Here is a 27,667-nt window from a genome sequence, read left to right as displayed (position 1 = left end):
AGATAAGGTGCTCTGTGGTTTTAAGGGTTACAGTGGGAACTCAGATTGGACCAAAAACCAGTGAATCTGCTCTAGATTCTTCAGATTCTCTGCTCCAGAGCAGTTTTCCGGGGCCTCTGAGGGAAGCAGAGGATCAGTGAATGGGAAATGAGGGAGTAAGAATGGGAAATGAGGGAATAAACAAAAATGAAGAGGCTGGCTTCTTCAGAATCATCCTAAACTGTTCTGTAGTGGAGTTGCTAATTCACCAACTGTGCCATTGCAAAATATTTACCATACTTTATACTAAGTATATACAGCATACTATATGTATACTATGTAATTTAAACAATAAAGAAATATTTCCCTTAAATGTTTCAGGATTTGGAGCTTACTCTATTTTATTTTTTAGAGATTTTATTTATTCATGTGTTGACACAGAGAGAGAGGCAGAGACAAAGGCAGAGGGGAGAAGCAGGCTCCCTGCAGGGAGCCTGATGTGGGACTTGATCCCGGAACTCCAGGATTATGCAGACGCTCCACCAAAAGCAAATGCTCAACCACTGAGCCACCCAGGCATCCCTGGAGCTTAGTCTGTTTTAAAAGTGATTTTCATTTCCTTAACATCTGAATTATTAACTGGCACCTGTGCCTTCATCCATTGGGCAGTATCCTGCATCGATATAGTTTTGGTGTGTGAGATGTGAATGTGCTTCTTTCTCAGATACTTACTGTGCAGTTACCGTTTGAGATGCTACATCACTGATGGTGCCCACTGCTCCACACACTGGGGCGTACACATCTCCTTGACCCACTTTGTCCTATAAAACCCTTTATTCTCTTTCCTCTCTTGTTAGCATTCAGCTGTTTTTCTGGATGAATGCATCACCATTTAGTTATAAACTGTTGTTCCTAGGGGAAGAGTGGTGCACTGTCTCCACACAATGTCCCCTCCTGTCTTTGCTGCCTGCCTTCTCTCCTCATGGTACCAATCCTTTCCCATCAGCAGGCAACATTGGCCTTATGCTTCCTGGGTTCTCAGAAGCATTGGCCTCATGCTTCCTGGTTCTCTATGTAGGGTGCAGATGCTACAGTAGATCTTGGTGTAAGAACTAAGTGTCTAATTCCACAAGTTACTCCTCTCCTGATATCAGAGAGTCCTCATCTGTGAAATTGGTATGATAAGAGTGTCATTGTGAGATTAGACCAGTTCCTATGTGTAAAGGTCCTTAGAACCATGTCTCACATATAATGGATGATCAGGAGTTTAAGGAGTTATTTTTATTTCCTGTGGCATGGGGAGAAAGCAGTCTGTGCTTTAGAAGGCAGATTTTTCTGTTACCCCTTCTCTTTCCCACCTGTCCATCTCAGGTATGTACACAGCTTGATCACAGTGCAGAAGGATGAATGTGATGACATGGTAAGGTACTATGGATAATTTCTGAGGATTTGATAAAAGCAGAGAAGAGGCTTAGGGAAAGTAGCTAGATAAGGGCAAGAGAAGATTCTTCCAAGGAGTGGCGGCATCGTGTACAACATTGATGGTGCCTGGAAAACCAAGCAGGGAAATGCAGCTCAGCATAGCTGTATGTAAGGCTGGAGAGGAGACTGCCAGCTAGACCCACAGCAGGTGATGCTGTGGTTCATGGAGAGCAGGACTTTGATGCCAGGGTGGCTGGAGTTTATGCCAAAAAAACTGAGGCAATCAAAGAAGTTGCTTGGTTATATTTGCAATCTAGAAAATGTTAGTGTTGCAGCTGTGTCAGTGACTGCTACTGTGGGTCAAGATCAATGCCATTTGTAGACCAGTTAGGAGACTCATGACAACTTCTTGTCCACTCAGAACTGCTTCTAATCTTCCATTAACTGGAAACAGATAACTGAGTTAGTTACCTTTGAGTCTGAAATACAAATACATAGGTTGAGGGAGGGAATGAAAGTTTTTTTAAGTTTGCTAATAGGAATTAGGTTTTGTTTGATACATTCCTAGTTCCTGTCTTTATTATATTTAAATGTGCTGTCAGGTATGTCTTAATATTAATGGAACCTTACTGGATATATGGTTCTGGAATTAGGGGAAGAAGTTGATATTTAATAATGTGCCTCAAAAATTTCTTTTTTAAAAAAATATTTGTGAGAGACAGAGGCAGAGACAGGCAGAGGGAGAACAGTCTCTCTGCAGGAAGCATGATGCGGGACTCGATCCCAGGATCATGCCCTGAGCCAAAGGCAGACGCTCAACCACTGAGCCACCCAGGTGCCCCTCAAAAATTCCTGTCCTTTAGTTTATTACTGTCTCATGAATGTGGTTGCTTTGGAGAAGCAGAATTGGAGAATTCTTCTAATTTTTTAGACATTCAGGCAGTATTTGAATATTAATCGTACCCTAGCCATTATACCAAACATGCACAAAGAAGTTTATAAGGCTTGGTTTATGACTTCCAGTCCCAGCATAGTGAACATGGACCTGCCTTTCCTGTAATGTTCATACCATATCCCTCTAGCGGCATTAAAGTCTATTGGGGAAAAAAACACAACAGTGCAATCATTGGAAGACATGGGGGAAATAGTCTTACTACAGGAAAAGATGCCCTATCTAGCTTCCCTACTGCACTTAGCCCTGCTTGGAGAGAAAGCAAGGGGAAAAGAGTACCATTTATTTGAAGCCCGTAGAGCTGTGATTTTTTTTTTTTTTTTTTTAAACCAAGGGATACCTTGGGTGGCTCAGTGGTTGAATGTCTGTCTACCTTTGGCTCAGGGTGTGATCCTTGGGTCCTGGGATTGAGTCCCACATCAGGCTCCCTGCAGAGAGCCTGCTTCTCCCTCTACCTATGTCTCTGCCTCTCTCTGTGTCTCTCGTGAATAAATAAAATCTTAAAAATAAACAAACAAGCGAACCAAGGGTCATTTTGTCCCCTTCTCCCTTCCTTCCAGGGACATTTGACCAAGTCTGAAGACACTTTGATCATCTTAACTCAGGGTGGGGGTGCTTGTAGTGGTGGTACAGTTAGCATACACAATGTCCCAGAATGCTGCTGTCCCATAATGTCCTACAAAGCTCCCTCCTCATCCCCTGCCACCCATAGCAAAGATTATCCAGTCTTAAAATGTCAGTAGTAGGATCCCTGGGTGGCTCAGCAGTTTAGAGCCTGCCTTTGGCCCAGGGTGTGATCTTGGAGTCCCGGGATCCAGTCCTGCTTCTCCCTCTGCGTGTGTCTCTGCCTCTCTTTCTGTGTCTCATGAATAAATAAATAAAATCTTTAAAACAAACAAACAAAAAAACCCTAAAAAGTCAGTAGTACCAGGGTTGAGGAGCCTTGCACTAGAGATGTTGTCTCTATGGGCTACTTGTAAGCAACCAGTTGGGGAAAATGATGGGACTTAGGCAGCTTTGGAGATGTAAGTAGTCTTGAGTTCTCTGAGCATTAAAAAACGTTGATTGCCAAGTCCAGTGGCACACAAACATCTTAGATATCCTATGTGTCCGGTTTCTTTAGTGGATTAAGTCCTATCAGAAAGGCTTAAAAGGTTTTGTTTTCTTTTAAAAATTGTATTTCTTTTTTTCTTTTTTTTTTTAAATTGTATTTCTTTCTTCAAATTGGTCAATGTTCCTCCAAACTCGTTAACTGGTTTTAATCACAGTATTCTAGCTCCTATGCCACATGTGATTAAATTGCATACAGACCCAGCAAGGACTTGCATGATATCTTTTCCTGTTTCCCCTCTATGCCCTTAGACAAAAGCCATTCTAAAGATAAGCCTAAGGTAAAATTATAGATGTTGAGTTTAAAGTTTACAATGTAATTTATCACTGGCTTAAAAAAAATCAGCATAGGTCCCCAGAATTTATCTAGAAATAATTTCTAAAATTTCCACATTTATATTCATTGATTGTTCCTCTCCTCTGTGGAAGACCTTCAGAATGTCCAGATCTGGCTAAAGCAAGTCAGTCTTTGGGAATCTCCTCAAGAGCCACAAAACTTCATTTCATGTGGTTTTTCAGCAGCTCCATGTCTGTTCTCAGTATAGGGCATAAAAGAACAGGAGTCTCTCTGCTTGACTGACCCTAAATGATCACCTTTTGCAGATGCTTTTGGTATGGGAACAAAATCAGCCATAATCTTCAGGGTTTTAAATGTCATTTTTAATACATCAGGAAACCAAAAGGCAGAAGAGTCTGGGGAAAAAAATAACACTTAGATGGTTTTGGAAAACGGTTAAGTTTTTAAATATGTGCTTCATGCACATCCTGGTTGGGGCCCCAGCTGAATTGGAATCCCTGAGCTTGAACGGATATTTAGCAACCATTTCTTAACCAGGGAAGGCCTCCCCTGCTCCCAGGCCACACCCATTTGTGCTTCACTGGCTCTTTTGAACAGAAGCCATTCTCACTTTTTACTTGGTTCAGTGAACAAGGTTAGTGTTTAAAAACAGTGGCTGGGGAGTTGTGGTTCTCATTGAGAACCATTGCCCTCGTGCCTCCCCCAGTGCATCCCCCAGTGTACCTCAGGCTGTATGAGGCTGAATACTTAGGACTATTAAAAGGGCCCTTCACTGATTATTTGGTGTTTGACCTGTGGAGGAACTCAAAGCAAGGAAGAGGGAGACATGCAGATATGTTGCGACCTATTCAAGAAAGGAGGATTTTAGGATGGAAAACAACAAGCCGGACTGTAAGTTCTGGGACTCAACATGTGTTTAAAACTCTGCCTGATTCCTGAATTTCCTTATTCAATCTCTAAACCAGTTTTTAACACTTAAAACAGGCACAAGTACACATTAGAAAATCTTTTGTTTTGTTTTAAAACCTTTTGACTGGTTTTAATGTTCTTAGAAAAAGGAGTGGAAAGCTTAATTAAATGGATTGACCTTTATTATGTTCTATAGATGATGGATTTATACTTCTGTCTTTGTTATCCTGGAGCCATGTGATAGCTTCTATGAAAATTAGAAGCAAACTATCATTATGCTCCATTTTCCATGTTCCTACTTTTTTTTTTTCTTTTGGGAAAAGCCACCATGAAATCCCTGACAATTCCTAGAGTCTTCTTAAAGTGCTGGATCTAGGCCATAGCGAGCCGCACACATTGTTATGCTTCTGTCCAGAGAAAATTTTAGTACATAATTTGTTGATGATTTTTTTAAACATTTGATACTTTATTATTTTTAAGTAATCTCTAAGCCTAACATAGGGCTCGAACTCACAGCCTTGATATCAAGTTGGTGCTTTACCAACTGAGCCAGCCAGGCATCCCTGATGATTTCTAGATGTTCTTAATATTTGTATCTGGATACAAAGAATCAGGAGAATTTGGGGAAATGTGATTGCTTTTCTATTTAGAGGGGTGGGTATATTTGGGAAGTGCTATTTTTTCCTGCTTAAAAAGAAAAGTCATGCTTCTCTTGCGTACCTCTTGGTTTCCTAGTTTTTTAATCAGCTGTTGCCTGTATTTTCTTCTTAGAGTTCTCATTAGAATGCTTTTGTTTTCGTGGCATATAAAAGGTGAATCACATAGGCTTTATGGAGAAAAAGCACAGGCTTTCAAGTCCTACATACTACATTTTGGAGTGATTTTGATCCTCCTACTTTCTTCTCTAGAAATATCTTGAGCTGTTTTATCAAGTTTAATTTTTAAGAGTAATATTCTTTACTCACTAAATTATTTGTCCTCATAAAATATTAAAGATCTTCGTTTTCGTAGGTAGGATTTGCAAATTTTATAATAAAAATACATCTGATTTAGGATAGAAATGTTACATATAGTGTCAGTACCCAGTAACCATTGGGAGATGGATTGTAGTGTGAATCAGTGTTTTGCTTTTGTTATTTTAGGAGTATAAGGAGTCAGAGTGGCATATTAATTAGATATGTCTTCGGAACTGGACCTCACTTTTCCTTTTAGCTCTGACACTTAATAGCTCTGTGACATCAGACAAGTTATTTATATTCTATAAGTGTGTTTATATCATTATACAATGGGAATAATCTCTAGTTGCAGGATTATGTGTACATAGAAGTAGTAAAATGCCTTACTTAATGCCCATTTTCCCAGAAAAAAATTAGTGTTATTAACACCTGTATTAGTTCATTTTCAGTTCCATTAACTCACTTTCAAATTCATTTTGTACTTAATGACTCTATTTTATGGAGATTTACCTTTCTGTGTGGAAAGCATATTTACATATAGTAGTCAAGTATTAGAGTAGACATAGTTGCATATCTTATAAGCAGTGGTTTTCTTTTTTTAAGATTTTATTTATTCATGAGAGAATGAGAGACACACAGAGAGAGGCAGAGACATAGGCAAGATACAGGCAGGAGAAGAAGCTCTCCCTTGGGGAGCCCGATGCGAACTTGATCATAGAACCCTGGAATCATTACCTGAGCCAAAGATAGACGCTCAACCATTGAGCCACCCAGGCATCAGCACTGGTTTTCATAACGAATTATTTAAATGTGATGAAATAAGATTGCTTGAATCAAATGAAATACAGTTACTCAGTAAGAAAATTGGATCCCTATCTCTCCACACTTTCCGTGGCATCACCTCTGTTCGTTCATGGAAGCCCATACAGCTCTGGGTGCAGAACCTGTTCTCACCATCAGGCTCCCTTGGGGTAACTAGTCGGTGGAAGAGTGACCCCCTCTAAACAAAAACTACTCCCTATAATTACTTGGCCTGTTCTCACTGAGCATTTATCACTTCCTAATGTAATAATGCTTAGAGTCTGTTTTCCCACACTACAATGTACACTCGATGGGGGCAGGGAATTTTGTCTGTTTTGTTCACCGCTGTAGGCACCTATGACCATGCCTACCAAGCAGCAAGCACCTAGTCAGTTTATGAAATTAATGCATCAATCCCTAGGCTTCAGTAGGGCCTCTTTATAAAACACACAAAATAACAAACGAGGATACAGTTTGGTATATAAAATAAGAAGTCTCACTGCATGAGAACCTGACAATTATTGCTGTGGCTGATAAAGCACTAGCAGTTTGTTCCAACTTTGGGAGGAAAAGAAAAAGTCAGTGGGAAATGTTACTATCTTCTGTTACAGGCGATTAACCGTGTGCCAAGCAGAACAGAAAACCAAGAAAGTTTACTTCCTTTGTGAAAAATAGTTAAAGTAAGGACTCTAGAGAGATAATTTAATGATAAAATGCCAGGTCACAGGCCAGATAAGCTCCTTCTTCCTCTAAACCCTGGGTGAGGTTCCTGCTCAGCTCCACACGCTCAGTGGTAATCACAGCAAATTGCCCCTCCTTCACCAGGAATTTTATGTTGTCATATTTTTTAAAAGCTTAAAAATATGTTAAACGAGGCTTTGGAAAAACACTAGGCACTCTCAAAGCTACGTTAAAAATCCAAACTTCTATCAGGAAGATAAAATGTTGCACTTTAGAGTCAAGAGACCAGTTTCCACAATCACCTCTATCTAACACTGTGACCACAGGCAAATCCCATTTAACCCCTCAAGCCTCCATCCCCTACCCTGGCCGCAGTCATGCCTGCCCTAATCAAGTTAAGATGGTCAAGTAAGTTTATACGCAAGAAAGTGATTTGTAATCCATTAAGCAGGTTATACAGTGGTACTTAAAGATGAACTAAAGTTATTTCCTTAAATGAAAAATGTAATTGCTTTATGACTGTATATATATTCTGTATTCATCAAAGTAATCATTAATTAGGGGAAGAAAACTCACCAAAAGAGTAAGAAGGTACAGTTTTTAATGATATATATATATATATATAATATTTTTTTAATTTAGAAAACACTAGTGTAGTGGTTAAGATACTAGGTTTTAAAGCCAAATTGATGATGGTTTTACCCATGATTTTGCCATATACATTGGACAGATTTCTTAACTTTTTTGAGTCTTGGCTTCTGTCTCTGCAGTGGGGAGAGTATTATCTAAATGCAGGCTTACTGTGAGGAATAAATTGAATGAGACAAAATGCTTAAAGATCTAGTACAGGGACACCTGGGTGGCTCAGTGGTTGAGCGTCTGCCTTTGGCTCAGTGGCTCTGCGTGATCAGGGATCCCAGGATCGAATTCTGCATCGGGCTCCCCACAGGGAGCCTGCTTCTCCCTCTGCCTGTGTGTCTCTGCCTCTCTCTGTGTCTCTCATGAATAAATAAATAAAATCTTTTTTTAAAAAAGCATCTAGTACAGTCTGGAACATAATAAATATTCAATAAATGACAATTGTTTTTGAAGTTATTTTAATTCCTGTGTAAACACTGAGTATATGATTTGCCTTTTAAATCATATAATACCAAAAAAATAAATAAATCATATAATACCAAACTTTTAAAATATATTAGCCCTATAACTGTATAAAAATCTGGCAGAAATTCTCTTAGAGAAAATGATCCTTTGATTTTCTGTAACTTTTACTTTTCTGACGCTGAGGATATTGAGATTAAGTGGTCTTTGAAACAAGCATCAGTACAATTGAATTTTCCAAATACTGTCATTCACTCATCTAAACCTCTTGAAATCTGCGTATATTAAGTGGGGTTTAACTTATCCCTCCAGAGCAAAACACACAGATGTTCATAAGGAAGAGCTTAGGCAGGGGTGTTTCAAGGACAGGAGTTAAAAATTCTCTTTTTGAGAAATGCATGTTGCTAGTGAATCTCCTGTCCAGCCAGAGTTGCTTAAGTTTAAAGTAAGAATCTGCTGGATATGTTCTAGAAATAAAGTAGAATGAAAGGCTGGGGGAAAACTATAATCGACAAGAAGAGCATCAAGGTAGAAATGCATATTGTCACACAACTGAAAGGTGTTAAAGTTCCAAGATGGACTTCGTATAGTCTAAAATGCACATCATAGGAGCGCCTATGTGGCTCAGTCATTCCAAGGGTATGACTCTTGATGTCAGCTCAGGTCATGATCTCAGGGTTGGGAGATGGAGCCCTGGGTCAGTCTCCCCACTCATCAAGGAGTCTGCTTCAGATCCTCTCCTTCTCCCCCTGCCCTTCCCCTCACTCAAACACACATTCTCTCTCTAATAAATAAATCTTTAAAAAAATAAATAAAATGCACATCATATTAAGTCACCAATCCTTTCTCAGAGCATTTCACTGAGTCATTGGTGAATATTCTCTGAAGTTTAATACTACATTGCAAGCACATGTATCCTGCCAATATAATTTACTTTTTTTTTATATATCAGAACCTCAAGGTGACATAAATAGATAAATTTCAATTGAACTATAAACTAATTTCAAAACTTAGGTTAAGTTTTTAATATATGGGAATCTTTCTCCATTAAAAGTATTTTTGTGGGGACCCTGGGTGGCGCAGCGGTTTAGTGCCTGCCTTTGGCCCAGGGCGCGATCCTGGAGACCCGGAATCGAATCCCACGTCGGGCTCCTGGTGCATGGAGCCTGCTTCTCCCTCTGCCTATGTCTCTGCCTCTCTCTCTCTCTGTGTGTGACTATCATAAATAAATAAAAATTAAAAATAAATAAATAAATAAAAATAAAAGTACTTTTGTACAAGACCTAGTCTTGTACAAAAGATAATGCCATAATCCATTTCTGGATTATAAGGTTATGTAAATGAATTCTTAGTATCTTATCATAGAATAAAATAATGTTGCCTGAGCAGCAAGTAACATGTGATGAAAGACCAAGAAGGTAAAGTTAATATTTAAGCTTTCCATTTACTTAATCTGATATTAGCAATGTAAAGTTGTCCTGTTTTTGTGTAACACAAGAGTTATAAAGTATAGTCAAAGATTAACATTTTTACATAACTTTTTTTTAGAAAGATTTTATTTATTCATGAGAGACACAGAGACAGAGAGGCAGAGACACAGGCAGAAGGAGAAGCAGGCTCCATGCAAGGAGCCCGATGTGGGACTTGATCCTGGGACTCCAGGACCACGCCCTGGGCCGAAGGCAGGGGCTAAACTGCCAAGCCACCCAGGGATCCCCTATATAACATTTTATTAAGAATTCTTTGAATATTTGAATTTTGTGTTTTCTGGGGACCAAAATACATCATTTAGATATATAAGTATTTAAGTTTAATTTTTTTTTTATAATTAAATGCTATCAATATTAGCCAATGATTATGGTCAAGGTAAAAAATAAAACAAGTACGTCAATCAAGAACTTTAGTTGAATTAAAAAAATACCAAGAACTAAGTGAAAGCTGTTTAATATACATGGATTATATCTGTTTATATGTGTAAGTTCTCTTAGATCTCAAACACATGCAATTTATCATTAAACATTCTCAAGTACATTCTTAAATATTTATATATTTTTAAAAGTATTTTTTACAGATATATGGTGGGTATCAGGAATACAATGAGGCCCTTGTACTGAAGTAGCTCTCAATTGTGTTAATTTTGTGTGGTGTTTTAGAAGACTTCTCATATAAATTATATAATCTGTAACCAATAGCAACTAGCAACTGAGTTAACTATAATCCTATAGGAACCTAAGAAATACACACACCTGAGAATATATGAAATGGAAATGATGTGATTCATCTGGTGTAGAGAAGAGCTGTGTCTTTTCAGGAACTGTTAAAATCAGTGTCCAGAAGGCTTATAGCAGTTTGTGCTTTTGTTTTTTTGTTTTTTTCCTTAATTTCGAGATGGATCTTGGATTTTGCTTTATTGAGCTGTATGTCACAACACCTAATAAAATAGCAGTTTCACAGCTACTCACAGTAACAGATAAGTTAAATGGCCCACGATGGTGGGTGAGGCTGGATTCTCCCAAGTCAAAGCGCAGGAAATTACAAATTTGCTTTTACAGGCATAACTTGTTTTATTGTGCTTTGCAGATTGCACTTATTTTTTCTTACAAATCAAAGGTTTCTTGCAACCTTGCATCCATCAAGTCTATCAATGCCATTTTTCCAACAGCATTTACTCACTTCATGTCTCTGCAGTTTGGTAATTCTTGCAATAATTCAAACTTTTTAGTCATTACATTTGTTATGGTGATCTGTGATCAGTGATCTTTGATGTTATTCTAACTGTTTGGGGGCGCCAAGAACTGTGCCCACACAAAACGGTGAACTTGATAGTTGGGGGTGATCTGACTGCTCCTCGACCAGTCATTCCCTTTTCTCTCTCCCTCTCCTTGAGTCCCTCTATTCCCTGAGACACAACATATTGAAATTTGGCCAATTAATGACCCTACAATGACCTCTAAGTGTTCAGATGAAAGGAAGAATCGGGGATCCCTGGGTGGCGCAGCGGTTTGGCGCCTGCCTTTGGCCCAGGGCGCGATCCTGGAGACCCGGGATCGAATCCCACGTCGGGCTCCCGGTGCATGGAGCCTGCTTCTCCCTCTGCCTGTGTCTCTGCCCCTCTCTCTCTCTGTGACTATCATGAATAAATAAATAAAATATTTAAAAAAAAAAAAAAAGAAAGGAAGAATCACGTGTCTCTTACTTTAAATCAAAAGCTAGAAGCGATTAAGCTTAGTGAAGAAGACACGTGGCTGAGACAGGCCAAGAGCTAGGCCTCTTAAGCCAGTTAGCAAAGTTGTGAATGAAAAGGTAAAGTTTTTTTGAAGGAAATTAGAAGTGCTACTCCAGTGAACACATGAATAAGAAAGTGAAACTGCTTTAAGCTGATACAGAGAAAGTTTGAGTAGTCTGGCTAGAAGATCAAAGCAGCCACAACAATCCGTTAGGCCAAAGCCAAATCCAGAGCAAAGCCTTAACTCTTCAATTCTGTGAAGACTGAGGGGGAGAAAGCTGCGGAAGAAAGTTCAAAGCTTACAGAGGTTGGTTCATGAGGTTTAAGGGAAGAAGCCGTTTCCATAACGGAAAAGTGCAAGGTGAAGCAGCAAGTTCTCCAGAAGATTTAGTTAAGATGATTCATGAAGCTGGCTACACTCAAGAATTTTTCAATATAAATGAAACAGCCTTCTGTTGGAAGATGCCATCTAGGACTTCCTTAGGTAGAGAGAAGTCACTCCTGGCCTCAAAGCTTCAGAAGATAGGCTGACTCTTGGGGCACCTGGGTGGGTCGGTGGTTGAACATCTGCCTTTGGATCAGGTCATGATCCCGGGGTGTTGGGATCAAGTCCCACATTAGGTTCCCCACAGGGAGCCTTCTTCTCCCTCTGCCTATGTCTCTGCCTCTCTTTCTGTCTCTCATGAATAAATGAATAAAATCTTAAAAAGACTGACTCCCTAGGGCATGGGTATAAATTGAATACAGTACTCACTTATCATTCCAATTATCCTAAGGCCCTTAAGAATTACTAAAACTACTCTGCCTATGTTTCATAAATGGAACAACAAATCCTTGATGACAGCACTTCTGTTTACAATATGGTTTACTGAATATTTTAAGCCCACTATCAAGATCTGCTCAGGAAAAAAAAAATCTTTCAAAATATTCCTGTTAATTGACAATGCACCTGATCACCCAAGAGCTCTGATGGAGATGCAGAACGAGATTAACATTGTTTTCATGCCCAGTAACACAACAGCCATTCTGCAGCTCGTGGATCAAGGAGTCATTACAGCTTTCACAACTTATCATTTAAGAAATACATTTCATAAGGCTATTGCTGCCACAGATGGTGGATGGATCTGGGCAAAGTCAGTTGAAAACCTTCTGGAAAGCATTCACTATTCTAAATGCCATTAAGAATATTTGTGATTCATGGGAAGAGGCCAAAATATCCAAATATTAACAGGCCAAAATACTAACAGGAGTTTGGAAGAAGCAGATTCCGACCCTCATGGTGACTGAAGGGTTCAGGACTTCCATGGAGGGAGTAACTGCAGATGTGGTGGGAATAGCAGGAGAACTGGAATTAGCAGTATAGCCTGGAGATGGGACTGGATTGCTGCCATCTCCTGATAAAACTTAATAGATGAAGAACTGCTGTTTATGGATAAGCAAAGGAAGTGGTTGCTTGAGATCTGTTTCTCGTGAAGATACCATGAAGATTGTTGAAGTGGCAACCAAGAATTTAGAATATTATATGAACTTAGTTGATAAAGCAGTGGCAAAGTTTGAGAGAATTGATTCCAGTTTTGAAAGTTCTGTGTGTAAAATTATCAAACAGTATTTGCATGCCACCAAGAAAGTGTTTGTGAAGAGTCAATTGATGGAACCAACTTTATTGTTATCTCATTTTAAGAAATTACCTCAGCCACCCCAACCTTCAGCAAGCAACACAGTGATGAGTTAACAACCATCAACATCAAGGCAAAACCCTTCACCAGCAGAAAGATTAGGATTCACTGAAAATTCAGATGATGTCTAGTATTACTTTAGTAATAGAGTAGCTTTTAATTATGCTAAGTACATTGTTTTCTTAGACATAATGCATTGCACACTTAGTAGACTATAGTATAAACATAACTTTTATATGTACTGGAAAAACAGAACATTCATTTGATTGGCTTTGTTGTGATATTGGCTATTTGTTGGGGTCTGGAAGTGAACCTGCAAAATCTTTGAGGTATGCCTGTGTTGAGAGTTAGGGACGTGACTGAGGACCCTTCCTACCTAGAGGAAATCCGGCAATCTTTACAAATGAAAAAGAGTAGGATAGACTCCTTTCCTTGTGCTTTCTATGATACGTAAATAGATTTTTGGTGGGGGCGCCTGGGTGGCTCAGTGGGTTAAGCATCTATCTCCTGATACTGGCTCAGGTCATGATCTCAGGGTCATGAGATCCAGCCCTGTGTCGGGCTACATGCTGGGCAAGGAGCATGCTTGAGGTTCTTTCTCCCTTTTTCTACCCACCCCCCCCATCCCACCCTTCCACGCACACTCTCAAAAAATAAAAAACTCAATGGAAGTTCAGACCTTTTCAGAACACAGAAAAAAATGGTTTTTAGTAAAGAATTAGGAAGATAAACTAATTTCTAGTGACAAAAAAATGTTTGTCAATTTTTTTGTAAACCTGCTCTATGTATTCCCTTTTGGCATCAGTATGCACATTTATCATTTAATTATTTTCATCAAGGGTTACATTTTGAGCATGCATGGTACTGCCTTACTTTTTTAGTACTTTTATTTTTACTGGTTAGATAATAACCCATGGAAGGAATATTCTCTCAGTGACTTTTGCTTCTTTTAAGTTTTTACAGTTGTAAGTGGTTGTGGGGAGGGAAAACATTTCCTTTACTCTCTTGGGTTAAGTCTCTGAGGGACTGTGAATTGAACTAACAAAGGAAAGATTAACAAGAGAAAAGGTGTACAATTTTCATTTTTACCTACACAGGAGTTCACAGAAAAGACATAAAATTCAAATAAGTGAATTTGGATTCTGGGGCACTTAAACCATTTTAACAAAGGAAAGGGGTTTGGGCTTCAGGGGCTGATATATATTATGAAGTGGCAAGGAAATAGAAGATACACAGAGAAGATAAGGTTTAATGTAGTAAGGTTTGCTTTTGCAAACTCATCTCTGTGCTGCCTGATGGTCTCTGGGGAGAAGAGTCATTCTTCTTTTTCTGGTATAGGAGAGAAGAGTACTGTCACTGAAATTTATTCCCTTGATGTTAGGTGGATGGGGAAAGGGAGACAGGCAGAGAATTCTTCCCACATCTGTTGAATCTCAACTGCCTTCAACTCAAAGTAATACCTAATGCCAAAGTGGCATCTTTTGGAGTGGCATATGCCTATCTCTTTCATGATATCCCAATGGACATCTTTAGATGTGAGACTTTACATATTTTAGATTATTTCTTTTAAAAACTCCCAAGTAGGATTGTGGAGTTGATGATTTTGGACTCTTTTTTTTTTTTTTTTTTTAAGATTTTATTTACTTATTCATGAGACACACACACAGGCAGAGACACAGGCAGAGGGAGAAGCAGGCTCCCTGTGGGGAACCTGATGTGGGACTCAATCCCAAGACCCTGGGATATGACCTGAGCCAAAAGCAGACGCTCAACCACTAAATCACCCAGGCATCCCAATTTTGGACTTTTTAATGTCAGTAGGTAAATATTGCTAGATTCCTTTTCTAGAATTATGTCATATACTAGTGTACGGTAATTCCATTTTATTACTGCCTCTTTGCTACTTACAGCCTTCGGCACCTCGTACTTTTAGTGCTGCATTTGGAAGTACATGTCTGATATTTCTCTTCCGGGTGGGTACATACTAGATGAAAAAATCAGGAGGTGTCTGTCTAAGGATCCAGAAAGCTAGTTGCAAAATTCATGTGATCTGGTTTTAAGGGGTAGCATAACTTGAAGCAGGTGCTTGTCTCTATGTTGACCTGTGGGTAAGGGGTAATTGAAGATACTTTTTAAATTATAAATAGGTAGTTTGGGTGGGGTTAAATCTTCATGAGCCATTCACCTCTAAACACAAATTAACATTTGATTTCCAATGGCACTAATGGGTCAAATGATAAATAAATTCTGATGGGTGAGATGTGGCTCATCATTTGTGGTTTAGAGTTGAAACTGGGTAGACCCTACTAGCTAACTGTTTCCAGAGTTTCTGGCACTTTGGGAGGATCCTAGAAGCTTCATGTGCCTGGGTAGACAGGAAGGAGACCAAGAGGCTAACACAAATTTTGGAGATTAAAGCATTGAAAAGCAAAATTTTTGTTCATATGTTTTTCATAGTTTTAAAACAAATACAGAACTTAAAAAATACATACATGCATATATAAATAAACAACCAAACATCAAGAAAAAAAGACCAATTAATTTCTGTCAGTGAATACTTAAAATTAAGTGGTCTGTCTTTGTTCATATTAAGTACCAATTATAAATAGTTTGGAGTGAATGCTCTGAAGCTATTTCTTCTCTTTTTAAAAAGTTCATGTTAGTTTACCATATTCAGTGAAAATTTTTGACCCAGCATCCTGTATGGACATAAGAAAAAGAAAACCAAAGTAATGCACCAGAATTTATCTTCAGAGGAAAGAGCAGGTAAGAATCCTGATGGCTAAAATAATCATAATCATAATCATTAAATTTTTTTCCTGTTTCTGGTTAATGGAAGGAAGTCTCTATTTCAGCATCTATTCTAATTGTAAGGAAGAGCCTTTCACCAATTATAGCAAGTAATTTGATGACCTGATCGCTTCCAGACTCCTTAAACTCACTCTTTGAACATTGACTAGATTTTTCAGAAGGCATATTCTGGCACATGTAAATCAAGGAATTTTAGGCCTGTCCCCATCATCTGGTTACCATGGCGTTGAATCTTAAGCAGTGCATTTGAAAACTCTGAAGCAGCTTTGATTTATTATAAATTAATGACATAGGATGTTCATTAATTATTAAGCTGGGTTGAAATGTGCTGAATGTTTTTGTACACAGGTTTTACAGTCAATAGATGTCATCAGAATATTTTGAAATTATACCCTTGAGAAAAATAGAAAGGATTTTATCACTGTGCATTTGCAATTGCTTGTTACTTTTGCAATAACCTTCAAAAACAGGACTTTGATTTATGCTATTTAGCTTCTTCTTTTCCAAGAAAATTCAACTACTTTGAGAAAAAAAGTGTATATCTCAAAAAGTCCCTCTTAAAAAAAAATCAATATTCAAGGTGCTGATTTTATACTGAAGTATTAAAGTATCTTTAGTAAGATAGGTTATCTTACTAAAATATCACTAAAATATTAAGAATGTAATACTTTAGTATTCTTAATAAGAATTAATAATCTTTAAATAATCTTAACCTTTAAAATACTATTAATATTTTAGTATAAAATCAGTACCTTGAGTATTTAATTTTTTTAAGAGGGACTTTTTGAGATAATATACTTTTTTTTCCCCAAAGTGACTAAATTTTTTCAGAAGAGAGATTCTAAGTTGTGTTCATGGTATTTCTCTACCTAGAGTTGTATCCTGAATTCGATTGGTAGAAGGGTGAAAGGCTTAACAGAAGCCACATGGAATTTTAAATAGCATTTATTCAGATTCTTTTGTTCTATTCTTCCATAGAACTGTATTCTTCCCTCTCAGAGCCATTATCCCCGTAGGCATGTAACCCTTATTAGTGTGATCACTTTCTAATGCCTATGTCTCTGTTGCCTGTAAGTTTCGTGTGGGTAGGACCATGCCTACTTCTCCCTACCATTATATCCCCTAGTCCCTGCACATTGGATGTAGGCACTCAGTGAGCAGTGGATTTGGAAATGGGAAGAATTCTTTCGATCATTATTCTAAAAGTCCATGAAGCTTTTATAAAGATAATACATTAGTTGTGTTTTCCTGTATCAGCAACTGATTAAAAAGATTGCTTTGTTACTTTTTCATTCTGCATCTTGTATCCGTCAGGCATTGCTGTAACACCATTATGTAAAATGGGAATACTTTATAAGAATTCATTATCCTGGGACACCTGAATGGCTCAGTCAGTTAAGTGTCTGCCTTTGGCTCAGGACACAATACTGGGGTCCTGGAATCGAGCCCTGACGCCCTGCTTGTGGGGAGCCTGCTTCTCCCTCTCCTCTGCCACTCTCCCTGTTTGTGCTCTCTCTCTCTCTGTGTCAAATAAATAAATCTTTTTAAAAAATTTGTTGTCCTTTAACAATTGATTACAGCCTTTTAAAAGATTTGACCCCCCCCATACAAAGGTTTAAATAATGTCGCCAAATGGACCTTACTGCAAATTAAGCTCATATATAAATATTTTCTAGCACATACCCCATAACTTCTTGAAACTGACCTTGTGCTAGCTATTGAGTATGAGTGAGTACAAGACCTTGGCAGGCTTCTGGAATACATTCTAGGTTGTCAGTTATTCGTAGAGTCACTTGAAGTTGACCTTGGGGTAGAATTGATCTGATCACATGGAAACCAAGAGGCCTAACAGAAATAGAGACCTAAAAAGTTAGCCAGCATGTCTTGCCTCTACACAGTGCCAGTGGGTGAGGCCAAACCTCAAGAATAATATTAAGCTGGGTCATTTGCTGAATTTGTCATCATTGTAATTGAAGCCCAAAATTGGAGCTCCAAATAGTACGATTAATGTAATTTTAGCCTAGAAAACCTTATAGAAATCTTAAGAACACATGCATGGAATGCCAAATGCCTGAAGCTTTAACCCATCTTTCTGACAGTAATTAAACCACTGTTTAAATCTGTTATTAGATCATGTGGTAGGATGATGTTTGCATACAAGAGCATACATGTCTTTCTGTTCTGCGTTGGGCTAGTTTACAGCTTATTCAAAAATGGTATCAAATTTTTAAGAAACATAGTAAACACATCACTATTCCATACCACTGAAAAATAAGCATTGCATAGAGAGATGGCTCCCCTTTCCATTGACTCTGCCATACAAATTCTGAATAAGTATCAGTAACTGGTGTTGAGTTTGTATAATTTAGCTTACAGCAGTTGCCTTGGGACCCCTGGGTGGCTCAGCGGTTGAACGCCTGGCTTCAGCTCAGGTCATAATCCCGGGATCTGGGTCAGGCTCCACATCGGGATCCCTGCGAGGAGCCTGCTTCTGCCTGTAACTTTGTCTCTCTTTCTCTCTGTCTCTCTCTCTCTCAGTCTGTGTCTCTCATGAATAAATAGATCTTTAAAAAGACAAAAACAGAAACAACTGCCTTTCCAGAAAGTCAAAGGACAAAATGAGCCCCCCAAAATGATTTAGACTTTATTGTTTCTAGAAGATTTCACCACACAACAAAAAGTATAAAGTATCAGTACAGATGTCACTATAAACAATCAGCCATGTCATACTTTTGATTTTGTAACCAAAATGTCTGACTTTGTTTAATACAAGTAAGTATGAATTTGTGCTCTATGACAGTGACATCAATATAGATATGCAAACAAACCTTTTTATTTATGTCAGGGGTAAAAAAAAAAAAAAAAAACTTTTCCTCTACCCTCTTTAGGTATTTGACCTGCAGCCTGCAAATTAAACTGTCAAAAGACAGATTTTTTAAAAAAAAGATTGATTGATTGATTGATGATAGAGAGAGAGGCAGAGACACAGGCAGAGGGAGAAGCAGGCTCCATGCTGGGAGCCCGACGTGGGACTTGATCCCGGGACTCGATCTCAGGACTCCAGGATCGTGCCCTGGGCCAAAGGCAGGTGCTAAACCGCTGAGCCACCCAGGGATCCCCTCAAAAGACAGATTAGCAAGTAATTAGCAAGTAATGGTAACCAGATGATGGGGACAGGAGAAAAGCATAGATTCTTTATCAGTGTTAGCATTTTTACACACATGGAGACTTCACACAACTGAAGAGAAAACCCAAAGAGACTTTTAAACACAGAGGCTTCTATACCATCTTAATAAGGGCGATAAGTAGTAGAGAAGTGACTAGACAAAGGAAAGCAGGTTTGGGCATCTAGGGGGAGGTAAGTTGTGGGAAAGTAACTGTATGGGAGAAACTGACAGTAGGTAAGGGTTGTTCAGTAAGATTTGTTAGGCAGACTCAAATTATCTCTTCCCTAAAAGGAGACTGCCTTTACAAATGGAAACCTGTAATTTTCACAAAGTGAAATTTATGCCTTGCTTTTAGGCAGAAAGGAGGTGTGGGCTGAGAGTTCCTCCTGTTGTCTATTTCTTAGTTGCCTTCAGCTCCAAATAGTCAGTATGCCCAAGTGGCACCTTTGGGAGTGGTATATCCTGATCTTTTTCCCTTGGTAGGCTTTCATGGTTCTTCCTGTCTTGCTCTCAGGGGGCTCCTTTTCAGGAGCAGTGCTTTCTCTCCTTGTTCCTTGTTCCTTCAGTGACACTTCAGAGGTTTTTATACTGACCATGAGCCACGAATCATTTGGGATGCATAAGTCGTACACCTTGCTTGTAGCAGGAGAAGGGAAATATGTGAAAAACAAGGTATAAAGGGTTGTAAGGGGAAAATTTGGATATTTGTTCCCTTAAAACCCTCCACATACATATATTGCCTTAAACAAGGGTTCATAACCAGGAGTTTATAAATTCAGATGGGGAAAATAATTGCATCTTTATTTCCAGTAACCTATTCTGGAAACTGAGCATTTCCTTTAATTATGAATATGAGTAACAAACTTACAGTAGCACCAGCATCAGTAGACATAGAAGTCAGGGATTTTCATACCAGTTTCTTTTTATTTTCTAAGATTTTATTCATTTATTTGACAGAGAGAGAGAAAGCCAGAGATCACAAGCAGGGGGAATGGCAGAGGGAGAGGGAGAAGCAGATTCCCCACTGAGCAGGGAGCCAAATACCGGATTCCATTCCAAGACCCCAGGAATCATGACCTGAGCCAAAGGCAGATGCTTAACCATCTGAGCCACCCAGGTGCCCCTCATATCTTAATTTTAAATATCTTAAAAGGTAGTATATTTTCTCTCTCTCTTTTTTAAGATTTTATTTATTTATTCATGAGAGAGACAGAGAGAGAAGCAGAGACACAGGCAGAGGGAGAAGCAGGTTCCATGCAGGGAGCCCAATGTGGGATTCCATCCCGGGACTCCAGGATCACGACCTGAGCTGAAGGCAGGCACTAAACCACTGAGCCACCCAGACGTCCCTTTAAAAGGTAGTTTAAATTAATCTTAACTTTGGAAATCATGCCAGTTATTAAACATGTCCTTAGATTTTAAGTAATGGGCCAATAAGGAAGCACATCACATTTTAATATTTTGATAGCCTTTTAAATATTTTTTGTAGTGTACTATATAATAATTTATGCATTTAAAAATATTCCTGAGAAAGGATCTAGCCTGACCTTTGCCAAAGGATTCCAAAGCAGAAAAGTTGAAATCCTGTTGTGGAAAGCCTTCACATGCCCTCGGGAACATGCATATCCCTATTTACAAGCTGCTGAAAGGGGAAAGCTGAAGGCCACTGACTCTTCAATTAGGAGTCCAGGACACCCAGAATGAAAAATTAAGCCTGCAGGAGACAAATCCTAGTTTGAATTCTGTAATCCGTGGGCTCTAAGTCAGGGATATATATCAGACTCCTTGAGGAGCTATTTAAAGATACACAGCTAATGGGGTACTCAGTTAAGCATCTGCCTCCCACTCAGGTCGTGATCTCAGTGTCCTGGGATGAAGCCCCCCCCCATCCCCCATCAGGTTCCCTGCTCAGGAGGGAGTCTGCTTGTCCCTCTCTCTCTGCCCCTCCCCCCACTCATGCTCACTCACTCGCTCTCTCAAATAAATAAAATCTTCAAAAAATAAATAAAGGGCAGCCCAGGTGGCTCAGCGGTTTAGCGCCGCCTTAGCCTGGCGCATGATCTGGAGACCCAGGATTGAGTCCTGCGTCAGGCTCCCTGCACGGAGCCTGCTTCTCCCTCTGCCTGTGTCTCTGCCTCTCTCTCTCTCTCTCTCTCTCTCTCTCTCTCTCTCTCTGTGTTTGTGTGTGTGTCTCTCATGAATAAATAAATAAATAAAAATCTTTTTTAAAAAGAAAAATAAATAAATAAAAATACACAGCTAAGCCTTATGCCTCAGGATTACAGTTCAACAGGTCTGGGTGGGACCCGGACTTCTCTGTATTAAAAGTCCCATTAGGTGATCATACAAACCCCCAAATGGGAGCAAAACGGCAGAGGCAGATGGAGAAAGTCTTTAAGTAGACTCACCACTAAGCACAGAGCCCTAGGCGGGGCTGATCCCAGGACCCATGAGGTCATGACCTAAGCCAAAACTGAGTCGGATGCTCAACACACTGAGCCACCCAGGCACCCCTGAATAAGTGGTTTTGATACTGCTATACATTAGGGGGTGAAAAGATAAATTATTAAAATATATCAAGTATTTATTGTACTTAAAAATACAAAAGCAAAATGATCATTAACACAAGACTTCAAAAAAATTTTAAGATGAAATTTCATTTTAATACTGGGCTTTTTTCTTACCTTTGGTACTTTTGTTTGTATCTGTAGACACAAGCCCTCTGTTTGTCGTTTTATTAATTCCAGGATCTTATTTCTTATTTTACTGTAAAGCCTGAGGTTTTCTTTTCACATTCTAAAATTATGAAGCAACAAATGTCATATATGAAATGTATAGTGTCCTCCTTGCAACAAGTGAGGAAAAATTCCATATTGTAACAAAAAAGTGTTTTTGAGGAAATAAAGGTGCAATCTTTATAAAAGAAGTTGGCAGGTTTTCTAGTATCATGATTAAAGATTGATGTATCTCTGCCCTTTTCCTGTGATAGATAAGTGCCTTCCTGTTCTGGGTTATCATGCTTTCTCCTTAGCCAGAAATGCCCACCATCCACAGGTGTATTCTTTAGAGTCAGCTCAGGTGTCTCCTACTCTAGGAAGCCTCCCTTGCTTTTCTCTGTGCTTCTGTAGCTAGAACCTTTCATGTACTTCTGTCACGAGCCTTACCACATTATATTGTAATTATCTGTTTCTATGTCTGGATCTCTTGGGGGACTTTAACCTCAGTACCATTATATGTGTGTGTGTGTGTGTGTGTGTGTGTGTGTGTTATTAATGGCCTGCTCATTAAATATTTTGCTGAGTGATTACATATGTAGTAGCCATAGCCCCCAGCTCACTCTTCTCACCCTTTCTTTGTTGTACTTGTCTGTGAATATGTGCTGACCTGGCAGCACAGGGATCGTGCTTTGGCCTCCAAGTTCCTGCCCTAGCCAGCCTCACCAACCTACCCAGCCTGACAAGCAGCTCATTGTAATAAACTGAGTCTCTAGTGAATGTAACAACATTAGACTGGCCATCAGCCCAGGACTACCCTTCATAGCCTGAGTGAGACCAGGCATGAAGCTGACAGCTAAGCTCACCACTCCCTTTATATGTCAGCTCCAGACTCTCAAACTTGCCATTTTATTACTGTTTTACCAAGATTTCCTTTTTTTTCATGGCCTATATACTGTTTTGGAAAAAAAAAAAGTTTAAGTCACTTATGTTTACTCAGGTACTAATATAATCCTAGCTTAATTCTGAACTTGAAAATAACAATTTCTTATGACAGCCCAGTGAATTTAGCGGGAAACAAAATATAGAGGGTCTAAAAGCAGTTGCATTGCATTCTGAAAAGTGGGGAAAAAAAAGGGAAGTGGCCATGGACTCATGTTACTTTTATTCCTAGAAAATAGAAACAGGAGCCTAAGCCTCCAGGTGCATCCTGAAGGTTTTATGTATCATGCACACAGTTTTAGGTATTCCACTGATCAGTGGTCTAATTGAACATAAAGTGAATGTCCCCCTTAGATGAAATACAAATCAGTAGGATTTAACACTGAACTGCATATATCCTCTATAGCCTGAATTTTGGCAGAGAACATGGGGTTGAAACATTTGAATCTACTATCAGATTGTTAAGTATTATTTTTCCATCCATTCTATGCCTTTCAGTTAAGCTAAGGAAGAGGGAGATATGAAAGATTACCCTGACTTCATCCCATGTGGATTATTGTCTGTCATTTCACTGAAGGACTTGGCTTCTCTTTCTGTTGTCTTGGAAACCTCCCAGTTTCTCTTTAAAAATAACAGGTTTTATCAAGAACTCATTAGTGTTATGAAATATTGTGAAATTGTAAAACTGCTGTGGCTTTATGTGTCACACGTGTATGGTTGAACTTTAACAATGCGGACCGGAAAATTCTCATTAGGGTCAGGACAGCTCCTCAGAAGCTCAAACTCATTTGTTTCTTTCTCTCATCAGAAAAATAATAATAATTAAAAAGCCAGTGGCCTCCTCTTAGGCCTCAGGACCAGGTCTTAGTTATTCTCTAGGTAGTTCAGCAGATGAGCTTCTCTGACGTTGCTCTTAACCATCAGCATTCTGGAGGCAAACCAAGCCAGCTTCACACTCCATTCCAACCATTCATTATCCTCTGCCTCAGTGTACTCATTGTAACATGGGGACACTAATCACCTACTTTGCAAGGTGACTCTAGGAATTAGATTTAATGTATGTAAAGCCTCTGGTACAGGGCCTGTTGTATAGATGGGGCTTGATGAGTGGCTCCCACGATTCTTGCTCTTATTATTGTTACTAATATATTTTTTCCTCGACAGTGGTTCTGTCTCACTTCCTTTTTAAAGCTCAAATGTTATGATGAGCAGTCTGTATTTCTCCTGTTCTACAGGGTCAATTATGAGTATTTTCAGTGGTGTTTGGTGTTGTGGAGTTAATTCATTTGTTAGCCTCAGGCCACTTTTCCTTCCTCGTGGAGTTAATCTGATACTAGATGAGACAGCCGACTCAGAGTCTGCTGGGCAGGAGTTGGATGAGTAGAAGTACCACATACCAAACTGGACATTTCTAATTAGAATTTGAAGCATGACTTTAAGTAGTCTAAAAAGGTTTATAGTAGTCTAAAGCCAAAATATAAAGATTTATAATCAACAATTTGGACACTGAACAGTTTCAGGACAGTCTTCCTAGTTTTTATATTCAGCCTAAACTTTTTGTGTAAAATTGAGTTTTATAAAAGGGCTAAGATTTTTTTTTTCTAGTGAAATGAGAGTTAACAGGTTTTTCAAGCTGGTTTAGAATAATTTCCAGATTAGTGGAAACGGAGATGTGTTGCTAGCAGGTGTTTTATTGTAGACCCCTATGGAATGACTGCATTCTGTGTGAATTCTTAAAAATATAGATAAAATGGTCTTTCTTACACCTAGCTTTCAACCTAGCTAAATGGTCTCTTCTCGGTCGGTATGAGCCACATCAGTATCAGTATCTGTATAACCCCAGCATGGACAGTACCTGTACTGATGGCTGCAAGTGGCAGTGAGTTTTAGGGAAATGCTCACAGAGATGGAGTTCACTCTACTCCAGGGGAAGAATTAGGCAACACGGCAAGATGTCAGCTAAGTTCTTAGGAACAAAACTGTTTGGCTTCTGGGCATCTCAGTGGAGCAGGCCAAGGGCCCTGGGGATGGAAGTAGTAGGGAAGTTCCCACTCTATCCATACGGAGTGAGTACTGAGAAGCTATCGCTAGGACAGGCCTTTCATGAGTGGGCTCCAGACCTTATCCAGTTCCATTTCCAAGGAATTCGAGGGGATGCTGATTGGATTCTCATCATGGGAAGTCTCATTGTGATGGGAAGCAGCAACATCTCCACATTGACTGCAGAGTGGCAGTTGGTCAGTGCAGGGAAGAAGGGGCAAGGCAAGGGGGAAGTTCTTTGATGAGTATTAGATAATAGAATGTACCTTCTGCATTATCTTTGCTGTAGGCAGTAATGTTTCTGACACAATGTATGTCATCGCAACATTTTTTGTTATAGAGAGATTATTCTATCAAATATACAAGTAAAATGTCAGTTACCCCCAGAGCTCTCAGAAGTTCACCTGTTGCACCCACCTAGTGCAAATTTAGGTGGAAGACTTAAAAATCAGCCTTGATGATGAAGATAAAACATAGTGATACCATACTTATTTATTTCTCTATATATAGTGGAGTTATACCTTTGGGCAACAACACTAATACTCTAATTATAGAGGATAGACGTCAATACAGCAACAATTGTATATAACTAGTTATTCAGTGCAGAGACCTAGATTATCATTTTTAATGTGGTCCATGTACTACTTTAATATAATTTTCATTTCTATGATTAAGATGTTCTTAAATCAATTTGTGTTTTAGAAAGAAAGGGCAGATGTTTCCTTGTGTGAAATACAACTCTCAGTAATCAGACAACATGAGCTATTTTTTTGCTTGTCCACAGTGTTTTCAGTGACAAAAAAGGTTGTCTTTCAGACATGTGAAAAATGGGGTTTTGAGGTGCCTGGGTGATGCAGTCAGTTGAGCATCCAACTCTTGGTTTTGGCTTGGGTCATGATCTCGGGATTGTAGGATTGAGCCCCACATCCACTCTGAGCAAAGAGTCTGCCTGGGATTCTCCCCCACCCCCCCACGTGCACTCGTGCTCTCTGTCTCTCTCTCTCTTTCTCTCATGAATGGATAAATCTTTTTAAAAATGAGTTTTTGTCAAGCATCAGTAGTTACTGTATTTTTGCTACTGAATATTTGTCTACAAAGTCAAGTTCAGCCTGCCTGCTAGAAAAATCTTGCCTAAAAAAAAATTGAATAGAGTATCCAGAGCTAAATTGAGAAACATCTGAATGACTGTTTCTAAGACAAGATACTTTAAAAATCTAAATGACTGATTACACTTGTTTATTAAGTGAACTTCTTTTCTCAACTAGCACTAAAACATGATTACCTATGACCCTTGCCTTACACATATATGCTAGACTACAGTGTGTGTTTTTTTTAAAATAGCAATTCCTGATGTTATATGGGTTCATTTGTAAGTTGGCTGGTTGAAAGTTAGAACATAAAATCACTTTATTAAAATAACATATGTGGAACTGATAACCCACAAAAGCATATTTCACCTATTATGTAGTGATGCTATCATGGAATCTCCATGAAACTAATATGCCCAGAATTATTCAACAGTTACTTAAATATCTATACTAGTGGTAAAGTGATCTACCCTCAAATTGCTTGTATTATTTTGAAAGCTGATGTTCTCACTCGCTCTCTCAATCTCTGCTCAGTACCCCATCCTTGTCATTTTTCTCCTTCCTCAATCTACGTGAAGACCAAACTCAGTATTACAACTTCTCCCTCCTTCACTCTTTACAGAAAGCACACACCCTTTTGCACATTTTCTAAGGTTTTTCATTGCTGTAAAACAGGAGATAAAATAACAAGATTTGAAGTCTTGGGCTTATACTTCATCTGTAAACTAAAAAGAAACCGTATTGCTGTATTATTCATAAAGTGTTCCTAGTACATCAAGGAAAAGTGGCAGGTTTGAGGGAATGCTCAGAGACTACAGTGAGATTCATTCACATTTCAGTAGAAAGCTCAGATGGTTCAGGGCGCTTGGGTAGGTGGTTCAGTTGGTTAAGGGTCCAACTCTTGGTTTTGACTCAGATCATGATCTCAGGGTCCTGGAATCAAGCCCTGTGTTGGCTCCATGCTCAGCGCAGAATCTGCTGGAAATTCTCCTGTTCTCCCTCTGTTCTTCCTGCTTGTACACACACACTCTCTCTCTCAAATAAATAAAATATTTGAAAGAAAATAAAACTCAGACAGTTCTTTAAATATTTTCCTTTCTCACAGTGACTCTGCAGGAATTTTGAAAATGGTTCTGGGAGCAGGTCCTTGGATAAAGAGCCAGGCAGGGAGACAGGCCAGCCCAGTGACCAATAAGGTGCTCCCTGGGATGGAAGGAGGACAACCTGGCCGATACAGCTTCACTTCCACTTACTGTTTGTTGATTTTTTTTTCCCTTCTCGGAGGAGCTGTACAAGTTTACCCTCTCAGTCTCCCTCCAACTGCTCTTAGATACCAGCTCCCACATGGAGATTTTCAGGTAAGAAATGGTGGCATAAAATGCATTCCAAAGGCACTTAGAAGAAAGGTGTCAGTATATCAGCTTAGTTTTGGCTTTGCTCCCGATGACCCCAAAGGAACTATAGCTTAGGCAGATTTAGAATTTGTAATTGGATTCTCTTGTTTGATATGGATGGAGCATACCTGAAATGAATATACATACTGGAAAATAAGCATATCAGTTGCAGTCTATAAACTGAATAGTCATTAGCGCTCTGCTGTGTAAAGAGCCTTTCCGTCTGGCCTGATCGTGTGCCAGGTTGTGACACCTGCCACACAGCCGTCTTTGTGATTTTGAGGGTTGCAAAACTCTGTGAAGACTTCTCCTTGTCTTTTGGATTGGCATCCTTTCCTTTCGTTGGTTTTGTTTTCATTAGTTACTACATTTAGATATTTGATAGGTTCCAAAATTTAAG

General features: G+C 39.1%; 1 protein-coding gene across 8 annotated transcripts in view; it reads left to right on the top strand.

Annotated features, from left to right (window-relative positions):
- The window catches only part of MAP7 (microtubule associated protein 7), a 172,636-nt gene that overhangs the window by 69,862 nt on the left and 75,107 nt on the right, over nucleotides 1-27,667 (top strand). The window contains exon 1 of one of the 8 annotated variants that reach the window (XM_049112992.1): nucleotides 4,632-4,652. The exons of the other annotated variants lie outside the window; for them this stretch is intronic. The gene's annotated coding sequence lies outside the window, so the exon portion shown is untranslated. Of the gene's footprint in view, nucleotides 1-4,631; nucleotides 4,653-27,667 lie in introns of those variants that run through there. 8 annotated transcript variants of the gene reach the window in all.

Source organism: Canis lupus, chromosome 1, assembly GCF_003254725.2.
Source record: "Canis lupus dingo isolate Sandy chromosome 1, ASM325472v2, whole genome shotgun sequence".
In the NCBI taxonomy this organism is placed as follows: Eukaryota; Metazoa; Chordata; class Mammalia; order Carnivora; family Canidae; genus Canis; species Canis lupus.
Note: the sequence above shows the minus strand (reverse complement) of the source record. Positions and strands in the feature narration are given on the sequence as shown.